At 43.2% G+C, this 9954-nt stretch overlaps 1 pseudogene; it reads left to right on the forward strand.

Annotated features, from left to right (window-relative positions):
• Positions 1–6687: 6687 nt before the first annotated feature.
• Positions 6688–9202, forward strand: LOC101276029 (protein Smaug homolog 2-like; annotated as a pseudogene).
• Positions 9203–9954: the final 752 nt, after the last annotated feature.

The raw sequence follows: 9954 nt of genomic DNA on the forward strand, positions 1-9954 counted from the left end.
GTATATTTTACGAAATTAGGAAATCTTAAGCTATGCTCCCATGAAAAGACAAAAGATGATTTTTTAAAAAATAACATCACAATATTCTTTAGACTCTGGAGAAAGATACCAAGATGAAACACTCTTCCAGAACTGGTTCTTTTGGCATATGCAGTTAGAGAAACTTGGTTTGATAATTGTTTTTTTCAAAATTCTAACCCCGAGAGAACAAAACCATTCCTAGGATAAAGCTTGAAGTTACAACTCTTAATGTGTCCTTGAGATGCAAACACAGCCCACATTGCCTGAGACTGCAGCCTTGGCTTAATTAGTAGAACCTAAAACAAAAAGAAAAACTTTTAAACTCAAGTGAGTAAGCAATTCATTCCAACTGTTATTTTCAGTTGTGCATTTTCCAGGTGAGATGCCACAACACACGGGTCATGATTCCCTATCTTTTCATTTTCATTTTGTTTATTGTTGAAAAGAGAGACCATCATTTGGGAGGTTTAAGGGAATTTTTAGACTTCATTCTTTTGTTTCTGTCCTGCAGGAGTTGTATTTTGTTCTTTGTGTGTACGTGTGCATTTGTCTTGTGTGTAAGTGTGCCAGCTATGGGAAACTCGAATTCATTTCCTCAGCGCAGCCCTTTGAGGTGCATTTTCCAGAATTGGAATACTTTCAATTGCAAACAAATGAAATGTAAAAAGATGATTTTCCTCTGTAATACAGCCTGGCTGCAATACTACCCAGATTCAGGGAAAGAGTGGCCCATTAATGGATCCGTAATCTATGCCAGTATCAGACAATCAGAGCTGTTTTACAATAGAGAGGGAAAATAGGGTAAAATTTATAAACTAATTTTTTAAATTATATATTGAAGTGCCAGATTCATGACTAAGTTTTAAAATGAAGCTATGAGATCTCTGGTTCAGTCTGTCCTTATGTAAAAACTAATTAGTAAGTGAGCTCTATTTAATTGGCTTAAAGGAAAGCAAGAGTTTACAAATAAAATTTTTCTAAATATAAAACAGATTAATTGAAAATGTTTAAATGATCATGTGATCTAGAACTAAATTTCAATGAATGAAAGCAAGTTTAAATCTGTTGTTTTAATTAATACAGATATGTCTTTAAAATCATCCATATTAAGTATAATACTTTTATTGTACCTAGGTTTACTGAAATTTAATAAGCTCATTATTTCTGTATAATTTGTCAACAGAAAAAATTAACCTCGTATGATAATATTATCATCAGTAATGAAATAAAGATAAATAGGATAAAAGCTTTTAGGTGAACTCTCTAGGAATAATTATGCTTTAGTTTTTCCAGATTTTTGGTAACTTGAAACTTTAGAATTTTGCTAAATTTAAGTTAAATTATGGGAATTTGTTGAATGTCTGGATCATTTTTTAAAAAAAGATAAAATATTGAAACATTGACTGCTAGAAAAGTCTAAGTTTACTTGATATTGTCTTTTTATGAGGAAAAACCAAATGTCTGGGTTTATTGTACACACACCTTGTGCCACACTGAAGAAAGAAATTATGTTATAAGAAAATGTATGTTTTTAGAGGTCATAGAATATGTTCATAAGTTTGCCAATCAGGAAATTCTAGTGTGTTCACAATTGTTTGCTTCTTAGTTTTCACCAGAAATTAAGGTATTTAAGAGTTGGGAATTCTAATTAAAATATGTAATTAAAGCTATTAAAATAATAAGGAAACATTTCAACATGCAAGGGAAGTAGGATGTGTGTTTTCAGTGAAAGAAGGTGTGAGAAATGAAAATGCATTTTGTTAAGGGAAAAGAAAATAATTTGGACAGGAAGAATATAAGGGAGAAACTAATATGGATACAGAAAGTTAGAAAAAGTTTGTGGAAAAGGAACCCAGGGAAAAGGGTTTTATGCATGGTCAGGATTGGCTAAGTATAGATTGAATTTAATTAAGTAAGTGAATTTTGTTATTAAAAGTAAGCTGATACATGACTGGATATGGTTTCTCTCTCTCTGTCAGGAGAACACAGTTTTCTTGGAATGCTGATTTGATAACAGATTATATGTTTCTTTGCCTTTTAGGTAATTTATTATAATCTTTGAAATCTTTTATTGTCACTTTGGTTAAGTGAATAAGTATTGTTTCAAAGTGACCTACGATCTTATTTGACCAGGTATCTTGAAAACTTTTTGATATTTTTGACAAACTTCCTCAAATCAAATGTTAAATGAATTTCTTTTGACCTCTAGCTAACTTTGGGACATTTTGAAAGCCACCTGAGACCTTTCAAGGCCCCTGAGATCTCAGGGAGAAATATTAAGCTAATTAGGATTATTTAGTATGTTTAATTACATGGGAATTATTATCAAATAAGTGGTGATAAACCTCCCTAGATTGTACTGTACAGGTAAATGTCATTAATATAAATTATATAAGATTCTAAAATTTGGATATGTCCCAGTATAATGCTATCAGTCATAATTCTAGTTGTTATCTTAAAGTGTTGTATGTCACAGTAATAACCAATGCAATTTCTTTGTCAGTTGCATTGTAATCAGATCTTTAACTGTGTATTTTTAAGTCTTTTGTCATTCATAGACAGTTATTGTTTCATGCTGATGTTTTTGGAGAAATGTCATCTTCAAGACAATTCATAGAAAGAACTTTTTGATATGTACATGTTTCTGATAACTTTCAGATCATACCTCTGAATTGGGTAAGAAATTAAAGAATCCTAATGGAAAAGCTGATGGCTTCATAAAACTGTTAACAAAGGATTAAGATCAGGATTGGTTACACAGGACTGGATGAGCTAGTAAATATGGTTATAATTTTTATGGGTTTTGTATGAAATATTACTAGCTTGTAATCTGTGTTTTCCAGGTGTAAGGAGCCTTTCTCCTTAAGCTAATTATGATTTATTAAAACTTGGTAAATTATACCTTTGTAACTAGAATTGAAACATCTATTGTTTCTCTCTACCCAATCCCCCCAGAAACGGAAAACTCCTAGGTTCCCAGCAGCATTATCAGGTGAATAAGGAAGGTCACCTCCTGACAGGGCAGGAATCTCAAGGTATTTTGGGGATCTCAAGAAGAGAGAAATTCATCCAAATCTATAGATATTGCAGGTTGAATCTGTGGCAAACCCTTGGCATGGATTTCCAGGCCTTGAGAGGCCTTTTAAAGATTCAGTTTGAGATTCCTTATGAAAATTTCCAGAACAGCCAATTTTTAAGTGCTGACATGATCAATTACACTTATGTAAAATTACACTTATGTAAGTAATCAGGCCAATTTATTGAAACCAGACTTATTTTGCAAACAAGTTAATCATAATTTGACTTTATTTAGTAGAAATGAGGATAAGTTTAGAGAGAAAAAGATTATGTTTCAGTAGACATTAAATTCTAATTTTGTTAGTTAAGGTCAGTATTTATTGCCTAAGACTCACTTCCCAGATAGCTTCTTGTTGCTATGTTACATTATTGTAAAGTTTAATTGGACTATTAAAAGGCTATTCTAAGCTTGTTTCTGAAGCTGGTCATAGTAATCTATCTTTGGATGAAGATCAGATGCCCCATGACCTGCAACCAGGGATTATGCATACTGGAAAAGACATAATTTAAAGGACTCTTTCTGCAACCTAGATGAAAGGACACTTATCAGGTATTCTTAAGTATTGTGTTGAACAAAAAGTTTGTTCAGGTTTTTCCATACAATGTTATGGCCAACCCAATACCTCTTGCACAATGAAACTGAAGGGAATTGACCCTTGAATTCATATTTCCCACTTAAGAAGGGTTCTGTACAAGGTTGATCTATAGAAAGGACTGCTGACCTCCAATGACTGCTGACTTTCTCACCAAGATGAGAAGAAGACAACAACTTCTGTAGACAGCTGACCCAAGAATCTGGACCAGGCCAGTAAGACCCATCCTACTAATTCAATTGAACCATTTACCAAATGTTTGTTTCCCTATCAAAATTGAAAGTTATTTTTTTCTACTTCTAGCTACACTTTTGCCCCAGTGTTCAAGAGGAAAAGAGAATTCTCTAGTGAAATTTCCACAGAGTATAACTACTCATGACATATAGCACTGCTTGCTTTAAGTCTACTGCTAAAAGCAAATGTACAATATTTGAGTGACAATTTGGTATAACTGATAAAATATATAGCCTCTAAAATGTTTCCCCATTAGAATACCTCTGAGCTTGTTCACTATGTCTGATTAGTTTACACCCAATGTGGATAACTAGGGAAATATATATACGTGAACACACAAAAAGGAAGTCTAACACAAGGGACATGATGGACTGAGGGCAGGAAGAAACCACCCTGTCATTGAGAGACAAATACTTTGATCATCAATGCTTTCTATTGAAAGATTTGCAATTAAAAAGGGGAAATGGGGGCTTCCCAGGTGGCGCAGTGGTTGAGAGTCTGCCTGCCAATGCAGGGGACTCGGGTTCGTGTCCCAGTCTGGGAGGATCCCACAAGCTGTGGAGCAGCTGGGCGCGTGAGCCGTGGCTGCTGAGCCTGCCTGTGCTCCGCAACGGGAGAGGCCACAACAGTGAGAGGCCCGAGTACCACAAAAAAAAAAGGGGGGGGAAATGATAAGAGAAATTTTCACATATTGAGGTTGGCAGAAGTCATTCTGGTTTTACATGACTTAATCTAGATTAACCAAAAGAATCTGTTTGTGGCTTATTCAACATGCATTGTATATCTGCTTTAAGTATTAAGAAAAAATGCATTTAAAAATCAAAATAGAGTAACTGTGGTTCAGGCATCCAAAATAGAGCAGGATGGCCATTGTAGGTGTGATTTTAGACACATTCCTGTATTACTGAAAATTTGAATTTTCTGAACTGTATCAGACTCAAGTACACCACCAGGTATTGTTCTTAAAACAATATCTGTTACGAGCTGCCAACTGCAACTTTATGGCCTCAAGGTAACTATAGAATCAGAAGTGACACCCAAACATTTGTCCATCATACTGGAAGCAGAAAGCCAGAGGATCATCTGGGAGACTTATGGTCCCTGAAAGCTATGGGATGTTATGTGTGGCAACTGTAACCTTCATCATTGCCAGCTGACTACTTCAGTTCCTTGAATTAGTCAAAATCAGCTATACCAAGTAGTTCAGCTAGTTGGTATGGAGAATATCTTCCAAAAACAATGCATATTACCTATGGGGATCTGTTGTGCCCTATTAGACAAGAAAACTGAGCCCCAAACCTGGATGCCAGTATTAATGCTAAGCTGAACCCCCAAAATCAATATTAGGTTGTGCCCTCAGTACTCAGTGGGACTCAGAGACCACTCTAACCTGGCCCAAAGCAAAGATGCCAGTACAGAACAATATATGGTATATGAGAAAGGGAAATTTTGCTGGAAGTCACCAGCAATGGGTAGGTAATTTTGCCTGACTTATATTGTAACACAACACTTTCCAAATGAATAGCATGGGAATCTGGTGCAATTACAGCACAGTTGGAAAACTGGAGTTAGTAGAAAAAATATAAAATCTGAGACAACACAGATATTGATGATTACATATGCTGGGAATTAGAATTCAAGCCCCCAAGTTCAGTTATAAATGTAGAAGACAGCTAGCCAAAAGATAAGCTAGAAGAAGACTCTGAGCTACTTCAACAGGTACTTCAACAAAGTGCAAAAGAGCTGTGAGTTCAAATAGTTTTATATAAGGGAGGAAAAAGGAAAATGCAGTTAACTAAAGATGACACAAATACTTGTTCAGTTGTCATAGGTTGGATTTCTTGCCTCTTCCAATGACCAGGACCTTCTGATTATATAAAAGGCTTGTACATTCCTCTTTCTATATCAATCTTTTTATTTTTCCTGTTGAGTTGTGATTACAAAAAGAAACAATGGCAAGCCAGGGAAAAGAAAGAGAAAGCCTCTCTGCTTATTTTGCAGGATTCAAGAGTGCCATTTGGGAAAAGAAAATTCTTTGAAAACAAAGTCTGTGATTTTCCTCTAATCCTCACCATTTTTAACTTCACCCTTGTTCAGCAGGAAGTAGCTAAAGCAGTTGTCACCCTCAGGATTAAGAAGTATCAAAGAAAAGGGAGGATTGAAGCCATATTCCTGGTGCTGTGACCCCATCTTTTGAAGTAAAAAGGTTTTGCTTTAGTCTCTCAGGCCTTCCCTGAGTCTCAAAAGGCTGGCTCTAGAGTTAATGATTAGAAGAATGTGAACATGTAATAAAAAAGGATAGCAGTTGGGCCAGGAAAACTGGTAACAATTTAAATAATAGATCAGCTGTAGTATAGCAGAGTCAAAAATCTTTAGTTCCTCCATGAAGGCCATATATAACAGTGTCTGATACACATTCCTAAGTTGTTCTTATAAACAAGACTCCCAGGCAGTGGCAGCAATGTTGGTCCATGTGGGAGGAGGGAAGGGAATCTGTGAGCCAGAGAGGGGGTGGCAGTGGCCTGAGGAGGCCCGGGCAGCAGCAGCAGTGGAGGCCGATGTGGACCCTTCTCACTGCAGTGTTCCAGGCAGCCACTACAAATTGATTGGAGTTAGCCTGTGAGGGACTGACAGCCAGGCCAGTTTGCTCTGTTCAACTGTCCCACTGAGGATCTGTTGAAGAGCCTGGAGAGGAGTGGCTAGACCAAGACCTCCCCCTACTTGAGCAGGTGTCCTCCTCCCTGCACCATCCATTGCCACCATGTCAGGGAATGTCCTCAAGCCCTGGGCGTCAGGGGAGAGGTAATAGGAATCTGGAGCCAAGACCATGTGACAGAGCTGGCCCTCTCCACCACTGTCTCCCCCACCCTGGCCCCAGGCCTGGCACCATGATGTTCCGATACTATGTGGGCAACCTCACTGGCTGGTTCCAGGACTGGAATGAGTGTGAACAGACAGTGACCCTGCTGTCACTTCTGAAACTGGTCACCCACACCCAGGCCCGCTTCCTGCAGCTCTGCCTGGAGCACTCACTGGCAGACAACAATGACATTCACCTGCTGGAGTCAGAGGCCAACAGTGCTGCCAGTGGCAGCCAGTGGCAGCACGAGTCCAAAGAGAAGGTGGTGTCCCTCCTGCTGTCCCACCTACCCCTGCTTCACCTGGGTGACACAGAGGCCAAATCGGAGTACATGAGGATGCTGCAGAAATGGCTGGCCTACTCGATTGAGAGCAATGCTTTCATCAAGAAGAGCCGCCAGATGCTCTCCTATGCCCTCATCCACCCGGCCACCACGCTGGAGGACCGCAGTGTGCTGGCCCTCTGGTTGAGTCACTTGGAAGAGCAGGTAACTAGTGGCTTCCACACCCGGCCTGAGCCCACCTACCACTCAAGCCAGGGCTCAAATGAGTGGGGCGGCCCTGCAGAGCTGGGGCCTGGGGAGGCAGGACAAGGCTGGCAGGACAAGCCACCCAAGGAAAATGGACAAGTACCTTTCCACCCACCCAGCTTAGTGTCGCCAGCCATCAACAATATTGGAAGCAACGCAAATGCAGTTCTCCCTTGCCAAATTCACCCCAGCCCACTCAAGTACTCCATGTCACTCATCCCCACGAAGCCCCAGGCCCCTGGTGAGTGGCCGAGTCCAGAGGACCTTAGGGCCTGGGCTGCTTTCACCATGCCTGGCCACACACCCTTCTCGCCCCAGAGCAGCGTGGCCTCCTCTGGCAGTGAGCAGATGGAGGAGCAGGGCTCCAGCCAGAACACTTTTCAGGAGGACGGCAGTGACATGAAAGATGTGCCCTTGTGGCTTAAGAGCCTCCACTTCCACAAGTACACAGCCCTCTTCTCATAGATGAGCTATGAGGAGATGATGACACTGACTGAGCAGCACTTGGAGTCTCAGAATGTGACCAAAGGTGCCTGCCACAAGATAGCCCTGAGCATCCAGAAGCTACGAGAGAGGCAGAGTGTCCTCCAATCCCTGGAGAAGGATGTGCTGGAAGGCGGGAATCTGTGAAACGCTCTGCAGGAGCTACAGCAGATCATCATCACCCCCATCAGGGCCACTGTCCTCCAGGCCACTGTGGCTGCCACCACTGCCACAACCTCTACTGCCAAGGATGGGGTCTTCGGGGGGGGAGCCACAACTGCCAGGTGCAGAGCCTCCCCTGGATCACCCTGACACAGATAAGGGTAGTGAGGCCAAGGACCCTTCAGCTGCAGAGGGCTACCTCCCTCCACCAGCTCCAGCTCCCACTGATGGCAGTGAGCCAGCACCGGCGCTGACTGAGACACTCCCAGTCAGTTTACATGGGTGATGGGCAAAGTGTGCACGCAGCTGCTAGTGTCCTGACCAGATGAGGAAAGCATCACCAGTTACCTTCAGCTCATCGAAAAGTGCCTTACTCTTGAGCCTTTCATGGAGACACAGAAGAAATGGCTGCTGTCCTGGAAACAGCAAGTGCTGAAGCTCCTCCACACCTTCCCACGCAAAGCCACACTAGAGATGCAGAACCACCGGCAGCAGAAAGGCTGGGCATTCAGCTTCAACTCACTCCCCATAGCTGGCTCTGTGGGGATGGGGGTGGCCCGGCGGACTCAGCGGCAGTTCCCAATGCCTCCCCAGGCCTTTCTGCCTGGCAGAATGGGCCTTCTGAGTCCCTCGGGTATTGGGGGCATCTCCCCTTGACATGCACTCACCAGCTCCAGCCTTCGGGGCCAGGGTCGACAGAACCTGTGGTTCGCCAACCCTGGTGGCAGCAACAGCATGCCCAGCCAGAGCTGCAGCTCTGTGCGGCGCACCCACTCGCTCCCGGTCCACTCGTCCCCCCGGGCCATTCTCATGTTCCCTCCAGACTGCCCGGTCCGTGGGCCTGACCTGGAGATCAGTCCCACTCTGGAGTCTCTGTGTCTGAGCATGACAGAACACGCCTTGTGTGGTGAGCCTTTCCTCTTTCCCTGACCCAGTTCCCACCTACCCAGCAGCGTCTCCACCTCTGAACTGAGCAACTCAGAGTCATCCTGAGGGGTCCCCAGGGGAAGCCGGACTCCAGGGAGGGCCTGACAGGCACGACAGGCTATGTGAGCACATTTTCTTGGGCCTCCCACCAGCTCCTGAGCTTCCTCCCTTCCTCCCTTTCTTACCACAGATGGGACAGACAAAACCTCCACCATCTGACGGGACCCACAGCCCAGCGCACTCATAGGCTCCCCAGGCGGCAGGCGGGGGCCAACCCCCAACGGGCTTCTCCGCAACAGTGAGAGGGTGGGCTGGCTCAGCTATACATCCTAATATTTTTCTACTCTCTCACACTTTTAACTTTTGTTTAACGTTGGCACACTCCTTGCTCACTCCCAGGCCAGTCGAGGGATCTCTGCTGAGGCCCAGGGAGGTAGTGGGCAGCCAGGATAAAGGGGGCAGGGATTGGCCAGCCTGCCTGCCCCCTCCTTCCCTCCTTCATCCCCCACCTGGCCCCATCCCACCCCTGCCTCCTCCAGACTGCCAGCCACCTGCCCCTCCCAAGGAAACAGAGACTCACTGACCCACTATCTTGTTGGGCCTGCTCAGAACCATCTGACATTTGGGGAGAGATGAGTGAGGTAGATAATCTGCTCTCCTGAATGTTGAGAGGAGTTGAGATAAAGGCAGGTGAGGAGAGGAGCGTGTTTGTCTGCACAAGCTCTCTCTCTCTCTCTCTCTTTTTCCCTCCCCACCCCTGTCACCTCCTTGCTGCCTTCTTCTCCTTCCCCATTCCCATCATTCCCTGAGGACAGGAGCCACTCTCCTCTCACTCACCTCCTTTTGCCCTGTTTATCAGAGGTTCTCTGCAATTAATTTCTTAGGCCTATTTAAGATACATATTTACATAATTCTTAACTGTTTTTCTCTCTGATAATTCCCTCTCATTTTTAGAATCCCCAGGTCTCTCTCTGGGCCAAGAAAGTGGCAGGGGGAGCCTGAATTTTACGAGGGGAGAGGGCAGAGCCCCCTTCCCCAGATCTCCCTAGCCCTTCCCTGACTTCCCG

The sequence above is a fragment of the Orcinus orca genome, chromosome 7 (genome assembly GCF_937001465.1).
Source record: "Orcinus orca chromosome 7, mOrcOrc1.1, whole genome shotgun sequence".
Taxonomy (NCBI): Eukaryota; Metazoa; Chordata; class Mammalia; order Artiodactyla; family Delphinidae; genus Orcinus; species Orcinus orca.